Genomic DNA, 17,651 nt, shown 5'->3' with positions numbered 1-17,651 from the left:
AATATTTTTAAAAGTATATTTTTTTAACCATTATGTGGATACAGCATAATTTATTTATTTACTGTATTGAAGATGGACATTTAGATTATTTCAGCTTTTTACTATTAAAAGTAGTGTTGCTGTGAACATTTTTGAAAATATATATTTTGTACATGTATTTTGGTAAACATGTGGATATTCTTATAGTACATAAGGGTCAAATTGCTTATGGGAGAATTTCAGGGTAATAAGGTATGAGAAGTTCAGCCAAGCAGTTTTTCAAATTGATCGTACCATACTACGTTCCTGGTTAATCCAAGTCTGTGTCAATACTTGCTATTATCTATTCATTTTTCTTCCTCTTTCCTCCTTTTCTTCCTTACTTGCTTCTTTCTGTCCCTCCCTTCACCTCTCTCCCACTCTCCCTCTCTCTTTTTCTTTCCTATTGTTTTGGGTGTGTTGTGTTATTACACTGTTGTTTTAACTTTGCTTCTTTGATTACTAGTGAATTTGAGTATCTGTTCATATGTTTTGACATTTAAAATATTCTTTGCTTTTTTCTTATTGATTTGTAGGCATTCTTTATATACTGTAAATAAGTCATTTGTTAGATTAGATATATGCATTTCAAACTACTGAAGAAAAAAATCTTACTGGTTACATGCTACCCAGATTCCTCAAATATTAATGCTTTACTACATATACTAGTCTTCCCTCAGCCTCCATCCACCCATCTAGGTGGATAACGAGGTTTTCTTTTGTTTTTGGCCTATATGGTTACAGCGTCTGGTGTCCTATTTAAGAAAACATTGCCCTCAAAGCCCTGGATATATCCTGCTTATCTTTATTCTGCATCAGTTAAAAGGAAGAAGTTTACTGACCCTGCTCTTTAGATTCCTGGACATTTAATAGGTGGCAATGTGGATTTTAGGTAAATATGTGGATAGAATTATGGGCATATTCATTATTCCCTTCAGGGTTAAACACTCATCTTTTATTCTATTCTTTGGCTCTATGCGTTCATTTTGTTTTAATATTTTTTGGTTCTTTTTGTAGTTTAATATTGTTATTTTAGATTTACTAAAGTGGTAAGTTCCAAGATTCAAGTTAAGTTTAAAGAAAAGTACCATTTAAAATATCAAACCATAGCAAAAGAATTCTCCATGTAACTCAGCTCAGCTTCCCAAGTTTAAGGCAAAAGTCAGCCATGTGTAAAGCAATATTTTGCCTGCCTTTGACTTCTTTGTGTCTGTATCTCCCCTCATGTTGGGGAGGCATTATGGCTAGAATGCCTACAGGGCTTAGCTATTTCTACATCCTATGGACCAAGTACCATTATTAGTCTCCTACCCTCAAGTCCTCACAGATGTTTTACTGATCCAGCAAGTTTTCTGATAAACGAAGAAAAATCAGTAAGAAAAAGGAAAATTATAGTTGGTTTGACTCACTCAGGAATGAACTTTATGGGAGAACTAGACAGACTTGAATGAGGAAGATGGGGAACAAGAACATACCTTTTTGGTATAATTGTTTACTAATAAAACACATGGAAATTAAATGAGCTAGACTAAACAGTCTTCTCTTTATAACATATTTCATGAAGAACTATATTATCTTACATCAGGATAAAGCCTTCCTACAGTATGCCCAAATATTTACTTTCACATTATGAACATTTGAACTCTTTTGACATTTTCTACAAACCTCAGAGCATCCATTTAAACTCAGCAGTTTACTTCTGCCTTTGAATTTCTTCATGTTGCAATTTAACACTAGAGTTACTTTTCTGATGTATTTGGTATGAATAAATTATATTCTACAGATGTTTCAAACATTCACTAGGCTCTAACCAGTCATCATTTATCTATGAGTACCCTTTAGAAAAGAACAAAATGATCTTCATTTTTTTTGATTTGTACAATTTAAATCTAAGAAATGTGCAGTTATGTAAGTGCAAGATTAAGGACTTCTCTCATTGCAAATTTCTAATCCTCCTGCTGGGGTATTATAAATTCCCATGCTGTTATAAAGTTTCTGTGCACACAATGGTTTTATAACTGACTGGAAGATTGAAGGTTTGGTTTTGTTTTGTTTTTTTCAATTTAAATATGTTTGAATCATGGGACTCCATTAGAAAAATACAGCTTCATTGGAATTAGGAGAAAATATACCCTTTGTTCAACATTTAATATTGTATTTCCAGTTCACATGTGATTGTTTGTACGGTTTACAGTCTCCCACAACCCAAATAAAAAAGGTTTTATACCCTATAGCTGCAAATTTCCAAAGACAACGTCAAAACGTTCAGTAGAACAGAACTTTCTTATCGCTCCCAATAGACTCTCAACTCCAGCATGGCATGGGGAGAAAAAGGCTTAATTATAACAGTCTCCTATTATAGTAACCTACTTGGTTAGCACATGTTGCGAAGTTAACAGACATGAAAAATGTGGATCTTGTTTCTTTCTGTTTATTTTTCCAAGATGTTTGGGGAGAGGAGTTGCACCAGGGGAGCAGAGTCATTGCCTTTGCAGCAGCCCTTAGTGATCACTAAATTTACATTAAAATGAATGGTAATAAGATTTAAACAGGCTCCATCCTGTGTGTGCATGTATTTAGTGGGCTATTCAGTTGATATCAAGTCTTAGTCTAAATCAAGACATATGTGTTTGTGTGGTGGGGGTATGGTGTGGTGGGTATTTTACAGACTCCAAGCTCAAAACTGATGGCAAAAATAGGAAGAGGGAAGAAGCAGCCACTTCTTTTTCTTGTTGACTTAATGGAAGAGTGAGAGGTAGGAGGAGAGTCAGTGGAATGCGTAATGAGGGCCTGGATATTTGGCCATGGAAATAGCCTTGCTACTTGGGTTTGTCCCAGTACCTACAATGTATTAAAATGAAACAAAACAAAAACAAAAGCAACAGAGAGAGAGAGAGGACAGAAGGAAAAAAGAAAGAAAAAATGTTAGTATCTCCCCACAGTTGTACTTAGCACTCAGGTCAAGGATACCTGGATCTAAATCTAACTGTCACAATGTATCATAATGTGAAGCCTTAGTCAAATTACTTCTGCTCTCTGGGCCTTAGTTCAATCATTTATTAAAAAGTGGGGAGGGCTCTCTGCAGAAGGCCGAAGCAATGCGGAGGGGACGGTAGTGATTTGAGAGCGCGGCCACCACCACCACCAACATGAGCCTCCCCAACAAGCCCCAGAGGGAGATGACACCAGAGGAGCTGCAGAAGCGGGAGGAGGAGGAGTTTAACACAGGGCCACTCTCTGTGCTCACCAGTCGGTCAAGAACAGCACCCAAGTGCTCATCAACTGCCGCAACAACAAGAAGCTCCTGGGCCGTGTGAAAGCCTTCGACAAGCACTGCAACATGGTGCTGGAGAACGTGAAGGAGATGTGGACCGAAGACCCCAAGAGCGCAAGGGCAAGAAGAAGTCCAAGACAGTCAACAAGGACCACTACATCTCAAAAATGCTCCTGCACGGGGACTCAGCCATTGTGGTCCTGCAGAGCCCGCTCGTTGCTGGCAAGTAGCGGCCTCCTCCCTGCCATCAGAACTTGCCCCCTCGTTTTGCGAAGACCTGTCCTTTGTGCTGGGAATAATAAAGTCATGTGTTTTTTCTAAAAAAAAAAAAAAGTGGAGAGGAAGGATGATGACTTTTGTCTCTGAGTTTCCTTCCAACCATGTCCCAGGTAATAATATGAGCCTCCAGAAGAATCTGGGCCCCTGATAACGGTAATGGCTGAACCAGGATGGTGTCTACCATAGAGACTGGTCCATGTCAATAACAAGACCCAGAGAAAATGCTGATATAAAAGGATGATCCTTGAGCAAGACTCACTGATGAAGGTGATTTTATTTTCAATAGTCTGTAAAGAGTGCTTGGTCTAGAAACCAAAAATTAAAAGATTGGCACCTGAACCTAGGGGAGGGTCAAGATGACTCATGACTGAAGCAGATTTAGAGGCAAAGAGTGCTGTTGGTTAAAGGTACCTGTACCCACTCATGATGCAGTGTTGTAGATGTGCTAATCTCATCAAGCTGGCTGACATCAGCTGTTTGCAAGCTAATCACCTTCATTCCCCAGTTGTGCCTAATTTGGGCTCCACTAAAAGTGAGCTGATGATCGCAGTGCCCAAGGTCAGCATCTCCACTGTCCGTGTTTAACAGTGTTGGTGAAAGTGTCAAGTCCACAGATAAGAAAAGCTTCCCCTAGACCTTCTGAAAGGCAAGTCCAACATCAACCACATAATGATCTGAATTTTATTTTTTAATTATATTTTATAATTACATATATTTATAATTATACTTTAAAATTATATTTTAAAGAAAGTGAAAAAGATGGAAGGAAAGAGGAGGGGAGGAAGGAGTCTGGTGCAATAAAGGGAAAAGCTCTGAACTTGGTTATAGAAGATGTGCATCAAATCCCAGCATCACTTCTTTCTACCACATTTCTGTCTCCTCTCCCCTTTCACTTCCCTCACTCACACACTCATGTTTATTCTCCTATTATTTTATCTGTTACTTGTGCCAGGTCCCGCCACAGGCAAAGTGAGGGCAGGTGGGAAACAAGAGTGGTGTGTTCCTGCTTCTATAGGATTTATCTTTCAGCTGTGGAGACAGGAAGTAATGAGGCCCATAGAAATGATCACATGATAACCAAGATGACAGATGATCTGAGAGAGAAGCATGGAGTCTTAAAAAACCAATGATATGAAGGAGAAGTATGGGGTTTTAGAAATCCATATAACAAGAGGACTGCAGGCATACCTCGCTTTATTGTACTTCTCAGATATTGCATCTTTTACAAATTGAAGGTTTGCGGCAACCCTGCATCAAGCAACTCTACCAGCACCATTTTTTCAACAGCATTTGCAAACTTTGTGTCTCTGTGTCACATTTTGGTAATTCTTGCTATATTCTAAATCTCCACCAGCAAAAGCTCAAAACGATGGGTAGCATTTTTTAGCAATGAAGTATTTTTAATTAAGATATGTACATTGGTTTTTTTAGACATAATGCTATTGCATACTTATAATATACAATATAGTGTACAGTGTAAACATAACTTTTGTATTCAACGGGAAACCAAAACAATTCTTGTGACTTGCTTTACTGTGATATCTGCTTTAATTGCAATGGTTTGGAACTGTACCCACAATATCTCTGAGGTCTGCCTGCAATCTATTTAAGGAGTTCAGGAGGCCTTCTCTGAAGAAGCAACATTGAAAGGGAGAGCCACTCTAAGCAAAAGTTAGTTTCAGGTTTCCAAGCTAGTCAGAATCAAAGACAAAATTCAAACCAGTTGCTTTTCATGATTCTTTTTCTCATTCACCTATGTGTGTTTATTTGCATAGCCAGCACATATGCAACTGGACATTATTCCTGATACATTTTAAATCCCGTCTTCTTCTTTCACTGGTGGTAGTTGAGGCTTTTACTTCTATAAAACTCTTAGACTCTTCTTTCTTAAATTCACAGCCAAGTGGAAGCTAATAATATTCTTACTCTCTATAACTGGAAATTTTCATGTTTGCAAAGCATCGAAAACCTCACCATTGTCTATTTTGACTGTCTGGTGCTAGGCACTGTATTGAGCATTTAAAATACATAATCTCCTTTAATGTCTGCACAATCAGGTAAGTATTTTACAGATGATACAACTAAGTTACAGAAAGATGATATAGCTAGTCTACAAACTAGTGATATACTGAACCTGGAATTTGCAACCAGAAAGTTCTGAAGCTGACATCTGCATACTTCATTTCATTCATTACATGCCTCTTCAGTTTAATCAGCTTTTGCTTTTCCTGAAGCCCAAGGGAGGGTAATTGACTTGCCTAATATGGCAGAACTTTGTGAGAATAGTGTCCTTATATCACCAGTATCCAGTATGGGGAGGAAAAAATATAAATTAAGACACAAATTCTTTCTCTCTCTCTTTCTCTACCTCATCCAGGTAAACAGATGTAGAGGTGATAGATGATTATTTTAAATATATCTATATTTATTGTTTGGATAGATCTATACATAGATTTAATGATGTCTTTTATGAATATATATTTTTAATTTTATTATAGCCCAGTTAATTTTTTTCCATTATGGTTAGAGCTTTCGTTTCAGTATTAGAATCAAGGCTCCAGTGCTTTCTAGCTGTGTGACTTTTTTGGCAAATAATCTTAATGTCTCTACACTGTTATTTCCCACCTAAAAACAAAGTTAATTGCATGATGTGTTTATCATGTAGGCTGGTAGTTGATGGAATGTACATCTAGTGGTATCCTCAGTGGTCAGCAGACAGTAAACATCAATAAATGAGAAATAAGTCATGGTGAACACACAAAGCAGGCTTAAAAGGAAAGAGAGCATGTGAGGGCAGTCTGAGTAGATGTGGCTAGAGGGAGGTAGAGGAGAGAAGGCATAACACCTTTTCTTCTTTTTTATTTTAACCAGCCTTTCTATACATTTTCATAAGGATTCTTAAGCTGGAGACATTGTATGAGCTCTAACAATGTGAGATTCTCCAAATTATGAGCAAATTTCCTTCAAGTTAAGTAAGCTGAAGATGACTGATCATCTCTGAAATCTGTTCCTTCTCTGACTCTCAAAACTAACTTATCTGCACTGCTCTTTCAAAATGCATCTCTTCCAATCTTTGTGACTAAGGTCTACTCTCCCATAATAGAATATGAGTCTCTTTAAGAGAGGGTCAGTGTAATCATTTTCCCCCCTCACTGCCCTTAGCTCCAGGATTATGCTTTTCTATGGTGGAGGGAATAATAAACACTAACTGCACGTAGAGCAATTTCTTTTCCCTCCTTTGCCTTTGGCTTAGAGTCACCATCACAAACACTTTTTTTTCCTGCTTCTCAGCTTTCTTTGCCTCCAGGTCATCGTGGTTTTGTTTACAGATTATATATCCAGGTTTCCAGGCATTTGACTGGCTATGATGTGAGATTCATAATAACCTTCCTTTTGGTTTAGACTTTGTGACAAATCTAGCTGCATGGCCTTTGACGAGCCACGACCCCTCTCTGGACCACAGCTTTCTCATCTGCAAAATGAGGTAGCAGGCTCACTGATTTCTAAGACCCTTAATTGTCTAAATTCCCTGCCTTTGGCAGCCACCCTCATTCCTGAAGTAATGAAGCTCTGAAATAAATTTTCAAGTGGAAAGTTTTTGTGTGAACTGGAGATGCTCATAGATGCTCATGGGGTTTGTCACGAGGCATGAGGATGCAGAGCATCTTCATGAATCTGTCCTTGTGTCTGGATCTTGCCTGGCTCTTGGGCTATAGTCCTCTTTCCACGATGACAACATAGCATCAGCTGAGTGCTGTTATGTGCCAAATTATCTATTCTCTTTCCTTCCAAAAAATGAAACTATACTCTCAGATACATTTTAAGGCATGAAATGCACATGCTACATAGACACTTAGCTTTCTAGGGAAAACAAAGGTTTGAAAAGAGAAAAAAAAAATGTTTTTCAGTCTATATTCATTCCATTCTTAACTTCATATGACATTAACTTCAATACAGAAAGCTAAGGTTTAGGTAGGAGAAAACCAATCTCTGATCCTTGGGACTATGGTTATAGTTAGTTCCAGCTCCATCACTGATTTAATGTGATATTTTAAATAATTTGTTGAATATTACTTTGCCACATTTACCTTTGTGTAAAATGGAGATAAGGATTCTTTGCTTTGTTCCTGAGAACACTGTTACATAGGAGCACTAAATGGGATGGACCTGACTTGTCACTTATTAGGTGTAGTGATAAATCCCTTAACTTTTCTGAACCTCCTTAAGATGATGATTCCTACCTCATGGGATTTTTGTGAGAATTAAAGGACTGTAGCTTAGTTTCTGGTACTTAGTGGGTATTCAACAGATGATAGTAGTAGTTAATTCCTTGAGATGACACCCAGCCTAGTGGTCTACAGTTTAATTAAGTCCTAGATGCAGAGCAAGATGACTATGGCCACAGGACTCACGCTGAAGGACACATGGTGTGGCCCAGGAGTTCCTTATTCTGAGGTCTGGAAGAAGACATACAATAAACACAGAAACACCTTTGACTGGGCCTGAACTGCTTTGTGACCTTTTGAAAACCATTTCCTATTTCTCGGCCTCTCTTTTTCTTGTCTGTCATTCAAGCAGTGTCAGTTAGGTATTGTCAATGTTTTGAAGAAACATTGTGGCTTACCAATGTTAGGGGTGAGAGACTGAGCTTTTCTCTTCCTAGGAATAGTTGGTAGGGATTTGATGGTTTCAAAATTCATATAAATTGTAGTTGTGCCCTGGAGGTACAATGGAGGAACTTCAGGTGTGTTAAACCCATTGTACAGTGGGGAAACCTTAAAGGATGCCGGTGGCAATGCCGTGTTTGTAATGTTAGTAGCTCGTGCATTTCTTTTTCTTTTTTTTTTTTTTTTTTTTTTCAGTACGTGGGCCTCTCACTGCTGTGGCCTCTCCCGTTGCGGATCGAAGGCTCCGGACGCGCAGGCTCAGCGGTCATGGCTCAGGGGCTTAGCTGCTCCGCGGCATGTGGGATCTTCCCGGACCGGGGCACGAACCCGTGTCCCCCTGCATCGGCAGGCGGTGGTGCAGTCAACCACTGCACCACCAGGGAAGCCCGCTCGTGCATTTCTTGATCAGTACATTCACCAAGACTCAGAAATATTTATGCCATTCTTTGTTCTACTCAAAGACCAAAAGACTTAACTTCTCAAAACGACGTGTGATTTTTGTTTTTGCACTGAGGCTTGATAAACAACAGTGTATGCTAATAATAATCATTATGAGGATTTTTTTATGATAAAAGTATTTCTATGCCAAATTCTCTAGGCACCTAAGAATGCCAAACTGAATATATTACCTAATAAAAGGGCAACCCAGCTCTATAAATCTCAAGCATAGTGAAGAAAAATTCTCCATAACCACCATCAACTGTATAATAAATAAAGCAACTATTCACCTACGTAAACCAAAGGAATGAAGGAACTTTTAAAAGCACCAGCTTTTTGTATCTGAGGACTTTAAAGCAGAACCAGAAAGGTGTTATACGCGGAAATGGTCTACTAGGTACTTAAAAGTTAAACCGAACCTCTTTTTAGGTAGTGGGTAAGCCAGCTAGCCGTTGACAATTTTATAGCAGCTGAAATAGAATAGGATGTGTATGCTGCAGTAATGCACACTTCCAAAGTTTCAGTGACTTAACCCATCAGATGTAATTTCATACTCGTGTTAAGTCCTATGAGGATTTGAGGTTTGTAACTCTAATCCACATCAGCTCAAAGATCAAGGCTGGATCTTGGCTGCTTCCCTCTAGTGACCTCAAAATCTTGGTGCTCTTTACGTCCAGCCGTGCAAATGAGGGAAAGAGATAAGGAAGCATAAAAGACTCACATCCTTTCCAATTTACCTTGGACTAAGAATAACACTTGCCAATTCTGCTCACAGCCCATTGCCCAGCACAAGCCACATGGCCCTAACTTTACATGAGAGAGACTGAAATGGAAGGCTGCATTGTGAACAATATTATTTTGCTATATAGCAGATCTCTTTTATCCACAAGGGTGAATCTTGCCTACGTCTCTTACCATGATGCATGACCTTGAAAAGAACTTACATCCCCTCTTGGACTACAGTATACTCAAAAGTGAACACAAAAAAATCTTTTTTCAAGTGGGAGGATTGTGTCAAAGATCAAGTGGAATGATGATCAAGAAAGTGTTGAGCCTGCCATAAAGAAGCATCCAAAGATGAGTTATTATATGCCATGAAGATTATGGGTTCTGTTGCTATTGTATCTTTGTTCAAATTCTGATACAGACACTTATTTAAACTACTTTTTGTCAAGTTACTCATTTTTTTTTTGTTTCTGATTTCCCATTATTTAAATGGAATAATATTTGCCCTATAACTATCAGAGGTGAGTTATGAGTCTTTTTAGACGATAAGTGTGGAAGCGTGGTCAAAACATTATATACTTAATAAAGGTAACATACTGGTGGCGCAGTGGTTGAGAATCCTCCTGCCGATGCAGGGGACACGGGTTCGTGCCCCGGTCCGGGAAGATCCCACGTGCCGCGGAGCAGCTGGGCCCGTGAGCCATGGCCGCTGAGCCTGCGCGTCCGGAGCCTGTGCTCCGCAATGGGAGAGGCCACAACAGTGAGAGGCCCGCGTACCACCAAAAAACAAACATACTGATAGATCGATTGTGTTGAGGGTCTTAGGTCCCTGCAGACCATCTTGAAGTCAGATAGAATGCTTTCAGTAGCAAGTAACAGATGACCTGACCTAAAATAGGATTGAACAATAAGGACATTCATTATCCTCCATAACGGCAAGTCCAGGAAGAGGTAAATATGGCAGATCTTTAGTGACTCAAGTTTGTGTCATGTCTCCACATTAATGTCCTTCATGCTACCTTCATCCTCAGTGGATTAACAAGGAGAATGTGGCAGCTCCAGGTGTCATACCCAGACAAAACAGTTAAAAGCAAGAAGGATCATTATTCATTTGTTCTCTTTCTTCAGCCTGAAGAAACATTTACATAAATTTGAACTTTCCCTCCATTCCTTCCTAGCAGAAATTTCTCTGCCTATCCCTAAATTAATAGTTGGCAAATGAAATAGAATTGCCATAATTGGATTGATCATGTTGCATCAAATTTAGGATGTTAAGGAATCAAACAGAATATCTAGGCTTACTTTGTGTTCAATTCCTAGAGCAGTATTTCCTTCTTGAAGAAAGGTTTCCTTTTTCTGATAGCAACTACATTGTGTTCTCTTGGAATCTAACAAAGAATTTTAGCTCTGCTATAGTTGTCAAGGGATCCTACTTGACACCAAGGTGAAAATCTCAGCTAGACCAAGATTGGGCTGGCTACCTGGCCTTGTGAAAGAAAACGGGCATTGTAGGCAGTCAGATTTAGATTAAAATCCTGACTCAACCACTAGTGACTTGAATTTTGAAAGATGCTTACAACTCTTATGCTTCATTTCCTCTCTATAACACCGGATATTAACAGCTACCTCACATCTTTTGAGATGACTGAATTAAACAATGCAGCATTTCTGGCACATAGTGGGCACTCAATAAATGTTATTAGTGGTATTAGTATTAATATTAGTGTCAGAATAATGAAGAATTAGAAGAAGAAAAACTATTCTTGGTATCTTTTCCCACATCCCTTTTCTTCTGGTCATGTTGGGCATATATTACCCTATTTCCTTTCCAACAAGCCCTCTGTCAAAATGCAAATACAGCTTAAAAAATATTTGTCCTCAGTCTTTAAAAACAGGGGCATGGTTAAGTAAATTGGGGAAAGACTGCATGACGTTAAGTTAATCAACCATTAAAAATGATGTCTGTATAGCTTTTTAATAATGTGGAGAATGACTTATGTTACAATATTAAAAATATGTTCCAAAGTATATACATAGTATGATATCAACTATGTAAAAGAAAAATATTCAGAGGAAAAAAGCTTGGAGGGAAAAGCAACAAATTTAACAAACTTTGGCTCTCATCAGAGAGATTCTGTGCAATATTATATTTTTTTGTTCTTTAATTCCATATTATCCAGATTTTTTTTGAGCATGTATTAATTATGTATTTAAATGAAACTACATTGAATATAGAGTTATCAATATAGACATATAAATATGGGTTTATAGATATTACTTATTGTAGATATTATCATTTATTGAGCTCATACCTGACCTTGTGTTACACTCATTATAAAGGCATTACCACATAAATTTCCTGCTAGAACGCCAGGGAGTAGGTGCAATTATTTCCATATGATGAAATTGGATCTTAGAGGGGGAAGTAAGTTACCAAGATTACTGATGCCTGTTAGAAAGCTAGGATTGGAACCCTAGGTGCTGGCCCCCCAACACCCATGATTTGAACAACTCCAAATACCTCTCCTTCTACAGAGCAGAGATTTAGAGATGAATTATTTGTTGGGACTATTATAGTGGTAACTTAAGTACAGAACCAGGTGATCCTTAAAGGTCCCATCCAATGGAGATATTCTTTAATTCCGTGAAAGAGTAAAGTGGGATGCATGTCTTGGGCTTGTGAGTGCCCAGCAGAAAATTCATGTGCAAGTAGTTAAAGAACGCCTGGTTTGGGTAGATTGAAACGGAGGAGAACAGGATGAAAGACATGAGAAACAGAAAGTGGCATTTTGGTCTTTCTGATTACCTTGCTGCATTGCCATGGTAGGTGTTGGCTATTTCTGATGGAGACTGTTATATACTTAACTTCCCATTCCATAGCTTTCTATTCACACAAGCAAGAGACACGAATATACTTGCATGTCAACCTATGGAACAAGAGTGGAAGCTGCTTCTTCTGGGAATGGGAGACACATGTTTAAAAGTCAAATCATTAAAGATATAAATTAAGCTAAGGCAGCAATATGAGACATGCAACTCACCAGCACTGGGTATATCACGGCAAATTTGTGCTGGCATTTCTAGTACCTTGGTGACTCTAGTGAGGCGTTTGTAATGAGCTAAGTAGAAGGAAGTTGCCTGAGTTAAATTATAGAGTCAAATCCTGTCTTCCACATTTTCTGTGACTTTTTGATGTGCACCAATATGATGATTTGGTGTGCAAATTCTTCCTCTGAATTCAGTTTGACATGAACTGTATGTGTTGAAAGAGAGTACTCCTACAACAAAACCCCATGACATTTCTGCTACTACCTATGGGTTCTTGTCCACAAGACACTGAAGAAATACAAGTGTAAAGACTATGTTTGCTTATAGTGGATATACTTAGATGACATAAAATGGACAGAACTACATGACTGCAATGGATCCAGTGCAATGCATTGTTTTTAAATGTCAATCTCAAACTATAGATGCTACCTGAAATGAAATGGGATGTGGAAGTAAAGTTGGATATGACACTGACACACTGACATCTACCAGATCATGATGTGATGGCAGCAGAATGTTGAGGACACTGGGACTTGAGCAGTAGGGAAGTTCTTAGAGGGAAGCATATGGTTAATATTATATAGAATATTGATGTTTCTACCTGCTCAGCTGTCAACCCTCTTCCTTTTAGTAAGATCTCTCAGGTTCTGGAGACATCATCATTAGTCTTTCTGGGTATAGTGAAGCTGACTCTGTTTTTAGTGCCAGGAGTTGAGTATGTAACCGGGTTTGGTCAACCAGAGTCTCACATCTCTCAGCCTTAAAGCTTGATTCAGAGACAGTGAGATGGCCTGGACCAAACCAATCTGAGTGAATACTGCCTGACAACTTTTTTTTTTTTTTTTTTTTTTTTTTAATTTTAAGAGAAGATAAAATTTTCTGTTGAACTTAAAGATCAGTCTTCAGCTGCTGGGGGGCAGAGATGTAGACAATACATAAAGATAATCTTTCTTATGATGAAAATAACATAGAAGCAAAAAGAGAGAGTAGAATAATGAAGAAAAACCTATTCAAAATACATGGAGTGAGCCCCTGGATCCAGCCAAGTCTGAAATCATACTTATATTTGGATTACTTAATTATGTCAGTTGATAAAGTCACTTTTTTCTTTATTCCAGTTTGAGCTGGGTTCCTTTCATGCAAATATAAGACTACATTAGTACCAAGTTTTAGGTATATAAAAATTGTCACATTTGAAGTTTCATGAAAACTTTTCATAGATATTTTCATCCTGGAGATATACACACACACACACACACACACACACACACACACACACACATATTTATATATGTGAGTTTTATTATAGTTGAAAAACTAACCGGGTAAATGGCAAAAATGGTACTGTAACTACATATCAGAAACAAATAAAAAACCCTTCACTTTGTTCCACTGTCAAGTGAAATGTTTTAGAATTAATAAAAGGAGCTAGTATCTCTTGTAACAGGTTTTAGAAATGCTAAGATTTGGCTAGAGTGAAGTTACATCCTTTTATTAGGAAATGCTGTGTGGTTCAAAGGACTTGGATAGCATAATTACTTCACTACCATTTTTTTTTTTTTCAAAGAAATAGTTGTTATGGAAAAAGAAGGAATGACCCTCATGTGTGAAGTGACAATGCATTTGCCACACTGGAATTCTCCTTTCCATAGATATTTTCACTCTGGAGACATTAGTGTGGGAAAAAATAAGTGCTGGACCCTTTCCCAATATTGATATGATGGAAGTAAGTGTAAGTTTTACACTGTTGTGTCCCAAGTGTTAACATCTGGAACAGTGCCTGGCATGTAGTAGGAGCTCAAAAATATTTTGCAAAAAAAAAAAGGATAAAGGAAGAGCCAGTTGTTGCAAACGAAGGGAATGATATTGAAGTCTGAGACTGTCTGATGTGCTCAAGTGTCATCTTTTCCCACAACTTGAAAATACAGTGCTGTAGAACTGGGCACCAGACAGTGTTATCATCACTTTCCACATCCAAGCAAAGACCTGGAACCACTAAAATGTGAGTGATGACGTGCACATGTCTCTTTCAGCAAGGTTCCTCATTTTTTCCAAAGTCATAGACAAAAGTTCTAACAGAGGAGTGATTGAGCTAGCAAAAATAATAATAATAAAAGAATAAACAAGAAGTAGTAAGTTTGACACTGTTTTATGTACTCTTAGGATTCTTTTGAAAATAAAAGTAAAATATAATGATAAGCCTTTCATTGCTTACTCATGATATATCTAAAATTTTAATAACTAACCTCTCGTGATTTTTTTGTTTTTTTCGGTACGTGGGCCTCTCACTGTTGTGGCCTCTCCCGTTGTGGAGCACAGGCTCTGGACACGCAGGCTCAGCAGTCATGGCTCAGGGGCTTAGCTGCTCCGAGGCATGTGGGATCTTCCCGGACCGGGGCACGAACCCGTGTCCCCCTGCATCGGCAGGTAGACTCTCAACCATTGCACCACCAGGGAAGCCCCCTCTCGCGGTTTTTAATAAGAAGCATAAGGACAGATTTTCAGAACAAAAGGCAGGGGTCTGGGGAAGGCTGCAGTGAAATTAAGTGCCACTGTTGTAGTACTAAGCCAGCATAGTGGTCTAAACTGCACAGAAGGTGTCAGAAAGAGAAAGACTCCCAAGTTACATCATGCAATCCTTTTGTATAGCCTCTGACCTTGCAGAGTTTATATGAAGGTAGCAGGAGACTCTACATTTAGCCTCTGGTCAGTTCATTGCTCTTGTCTTCTTGCTGTGCCAAAACGTCAGTTAACCCTGCAATCTCATTCTCAGGACTTCTGTAGGGCAAGTCACCGAGTTTCTATTCCACTTGCCTGGTGCCAAGGAAGCCAGGCAGCAGCCATGAACAGGGCATCTACATTTGAGAGTGAAGCTCTCAAAGAGAGCAGGAGATGGAGAGCATCAAGTCAGGATGGAAAAGCATGCAATTTCAGGAAAAAAAAAAGATTCCAAGTATTTGTTAACTCCAACCTAATAGTCCCATCTTAGCCCTAGAGACAGACAAACATTGCCTTCAGCCAACTATAGCTGGAGGAGAAATCTTATGTGTATCCAAGCTATTGCTACATTCTTTTTCTTTTCTTTTCTTTTTTTTAACATCTTTATTGGAGTATAATTGCTTTACAATGATGTGTTAGTTTCTGCTTTATAACAAAGTGAATCAACTATACATATACATATATCCCCATATCTCCTCCCTCTTGCGTCTCCCTCCTACCCTCCCTATCCCACCCCTCTAGGTGGATACAAAGCACCGAGCTGATCTCCCTGTGCTATGCAGCTGCTTCCCACTATCTATTTGCATTTGGTAGTATATATTTGTCAGTGTTACTCTCTCACTTCGTCCCAGCTTACCCATCCCCCTCCCTGTGTCCTCAAGACAGTTCTCTATGTCTGCATCTTTATTCCTGTCCTGCTCCTAGGTTCTTCAGAACCTTTTTTTTTTTTTTTTACTCCATTCTTCTCATGGGCAATACAAAACCTATAACCCCAATGGACAAGATATGGCCTTAGTTTTTGCTCATGAAAATATCATGCTAGTGTACAGACAAGGGTGCATCAGCTCCTCTTAGTCTCAGCTCCCTCTGCATTGAAACTCCAGGTGATGCTTCTTTGGCCTCATTGCATTAGGGTTTAATTTAATCCTCTTTCTCAAGACTGCACTGCAAAAAACACATGTCTTTCTGTTGTGCTATTCATTTCACATGGCATTTCTCTTTTCACCTGCCAAATCTCTCATTTTTAATAATTCCCTAAAAGCATAATGGATGGCCAGCTCATGGTTCGTCAGACAATAGCTTTGCGAATGGTGCTAAGAGAAAAATGATGTTTGAAGTGGGGAGACAATGTTTCTATTCTGCAGTGGCCACCCCGCACTTGGAATGTTAGTTTTCATTCTGGGTACTACACTAAATGAACTTTGACAAGTGGATGGTGTTCAGAGGGAATTGGCAAGAAGGAGAAAGGGGCTAAACATATACTATTTATGGAAAAATTGAGGAACTGGAGCCCAGAGAAGGAAAAGAATAAGAGAACATAAGGATAGCAATTAGGTATCTGAGGAAGCATCCTCTGAAACTAGAAGCTTTTAACTTTTTAGTAATTCCAAAAATTTGAATACATATTTAGTTCAATAAATTTAAGATTACTTTGTAAAGATCAGATTCATCCTCAAATTTTAGAATATGCTTTAGGGAGGAGTTGAGATGGTGATGTGGGAAGACGCACAGTTAGTATCTCCCCACAACTAGGGTGCCTGCCGTCCACTGGTGGGGTACTCTGACCCCCAAGGAGATGGGAGGAACCCCAGGGTGAACAGCCCCACATGGCTTGTGGGATCTTGATTCGTGAGCCTGGGGTCAGGCGGAAGCTACTGCAGTGGGAGCTCCGAGTCCGAACCACTGGACTAACAGAGAACCTCAGGCCCCAAGGAATATTCATCGGAGTGAGGTCTCATCTCAGCACCAAGACCCAGCTCTACCCAATAGCATACGAACTCCAGCGTTGGAAGCCTCAGGCCAAACAACCAGTAAAACAGGAACACAATCCTAATCATTAAAAAAAAAAAAAGGGGGGGGGACGGCAAAAAAATATGTCACAGATGAAGGAGCAAGGTAAAAAGCCTACAAGAGCAAATAAATGAAGAGGAAATAGGCAATTTACCTGAAAAAATAATTCAGAGTAATGATACTAAAGATGATCCACAATCTCCAAAATAGAATGGAAGCACGGATTGAGAAAATACAAGAAATGTTTAACAAACATCTAGAAGAACTAAAGAACAAACAAACAAACAGAGATGAACAACACAATAACTGAAATGAAAAATACACTAGAAGTAGTCAATAACAGAATAACGGATGCAGAAGAATGAGTAAGTGAGCTGGAAGACAAAATGGTTGAAATAAGTGCCGAGGAGCAGAATAAAGAAAAAAGAATGAAAGAATTGAAGACAACCTCAGAGACCTCTGGGACAACACTAATCGCACCAACATTCTAATTATAGGGGTCTCAGAATAAAAAGAGAAAAAGAAAGGGTCTGAGAAAATATTTGAAGAGATTATAGTGGAAAACTTCCCTAACATGGGAAAGGAAAGAGTCACCCAAGTCCAGGAAGCACAGAGAGTCCATACAGGATAAACCCTAGGAAAAACACACCAAGACACATATTAATCAAACTAACAAAAATTAAATACAAAGA

At 38.8% G+C, this 17,651-nt stretch overlaps 1 pseudogene; it reads left to right on the top strand.

Moving 5' to 3' along the window:
* The first annotated feature begins 3,167 nt into the window (after positions 1-3,167).
* LOC131744329 (small nuclear ribonucleoprotein Sm D2 pseudogene) lies at positions 3,168-3,522 on the top strand (annotated as a pseudogene).
* Positions 3,523-17,651: the final 14,129 nt, after the last annotated feature.

The sequence above is a fragment of the Kogia breviceps genome, chromosome 18 (assembly GCF_026419965.1).
Source record: "Kogia breviceps isolate mKogBre1 chromosome 18, mKogBre1 haplotype 1, whole genome shotgun sequence".
Taxonomy (NCBI): domain Eukaryota; kingdom Metazoa; phylum Chordata; class Mammalia; order Artiodactyla; family Physeteridae; genus Kogia; species Kogia breviceps.
The sequence above is the reverse complement of the archived record's forward strand: the minus strand, read 5'-3'. Positions and strand labels throughout refer to the sequence as shown.